Raw genomic sequence first — 1877 nt, 5'->3', positions numbered from 1 at the left:
TGTGTGGTGGTTGTGGGAACGGATGTGGGTGAGACGGAGGCTTCTTCCCCGTTTGGTTTCTGCACTGGAGCTGATTGGGCTCGTTGAGGAGCCCTTCACTTTCAGCGCTTGTATTGCACTTCAACATCAGGAAACTTTCATCTGTTGGGTCTCGTCAGGTTTTGTAATTGCAAAATGAATGCGGAGTGAGGAAAAAGGGCAGACATGGGGGAAACAGGAGCAAAAATGCCATTCGCTGCTGCTTTGTGACGGTGGGGGATTGAATTCGGCTGCTTGCGCCGAGCGTCGCTTTGAAAGCGCTCTGTGCAATACAACAAGTGGTGATTGCTGAGGTCAATGCCATCGGGAATTACTTTGTTTCCTTGCAAAAAGAACTGTGTAAAAAGGAGAGAAAGTGTTCCCGAAGCCTGTTTGGTGTGTGAAGAGTGTGTGTGTAAAGCCGCGCTCGCAACGAACTCCGCAAATCTCCTTAAATATTTGTAGTTTGCTAAGGAATTAAAGCAAGAGTTGCAGTAATTGGGGATGGGTTCATCATCGGGGGAAATGTCTCCAAGCTCCGTGCTGGTTGATTTTGTTCTGCTGAAATGCCTCTTGGTGAGAGTGCCTCCGTTTCTCAAAATCAATAGAAAAAAATATATATCCAAAGGATTTATCTTAGCCTTTCCAATGGCTTAACGAGCAAAACGCTTTGTTTTATCTGTGTGATAACTCGTTATGCTGAGCTTTTTAGAACCACGCAATGAGCTTTTAAGACAAAAGTCCAAAAGAGAAGTGAGGAGTGTGGAGGTTCGCCGTGTGTGCCCAGTGCTGCTTTTAGGGCTCTCCAAAGCTGCAGATAGATCTGTAAAGCCGAAAGCCAAGAGGTGATTTTGCTGAAGAAACACTGCTTGCAAAGAGGATACGAGAGGTGGCTGATAGATGCGTGAGGGTTGGGGTTTTTTTTTTATTAATACAGAGCAACGAAAAGTTGCCGGAATTACCCGTGAGTGGGACGCGATTTTCTCCTTCCATAGAAACAAACGGGATTTCTGACAGCGGCAGCGCTCATCCCGCGGAGATCTGCCCGTAAATCAGCTCCGGGGCCGCGAAACTGCGCCGGGACGGAGCGCACCGAGCGGCCGCCTATAGAAGAACCCATCGCAGCGGGTTGGAGCTCACCGCTCCGTCCTGCACCGTACGGCCCGGGGGGAGCTGAGCTGAGCTGGGAGGGCTGAGTTGGGGGCCCAAGACTCGGGCAAAGCGGCACCGCGGGGCTGAGGGCCGGGGCCCCAGGGTTGAGCTTCCCCACGCTGTTTGAGTTTTTAATTTCTTCGAGTTAATTGCAAGCTTGGAAAAGGGGAGGTGGGGGGGGGGGGAGAGAAACGAAGGGGGGGGGAAGGAAAAGCCAGCCCTAATCTGGAAGCCTTCCAGTTTTTGCACCAAAAAAAAAAAAAAAAAAAAAAAAAAAAAAAAAGGAAAAAGAAAGAAAAGCACACACCCCGGTATCTTAAAATAGAGAGCAGGGAGGAGAGAGGAGCGCAGGGATCCTCCCAGCCGGGCGCAGGGTAACAATGGTGCTCGGCGGGGAGCAGCGGGCGCCCTGATTGACAGCCGGAGCGTCCTAAAAAGGCCGCGGGGAGATGCTTATCGGCACGGTTATATAGCGGGGCAGCGGCGCTGCGAGCCGAGGGAGCGCCGCCGAACCGAGCCGAGCCCAGCATAGCCCAGCATAGCCCAGCATAGCCCAGCATAGCCCAGCATAGCCCAGCGCTGCGGAGCGCGGACCGAGCGCGGGGGCAGCGCCCGCAGGAGGAGCTCGGGCGGCTCCGCGCCCCATCCATGAGCGGCCGCCCGCCGCCCTGGCAGCCCCGCACAGCCCCGCGGCCCCGGGGCCGGCC

The sequence above is a fragment of the Tetrao urogallus genome (assembly GCF_951394365.1).
Source record: "Tetrao urogallus genome assembly, chromosome: 22".
Lineage (NCBI taxonomy): Eukaryota > Metazoa > Chordata > Aves > Galliformes > Phasianidae > Tetrao > Tetrao urogallus.
The sequence above is the reverse complement of the archived record's forward strand: the minus strand, read 5'-3'. Positions refer to the sequence as shown.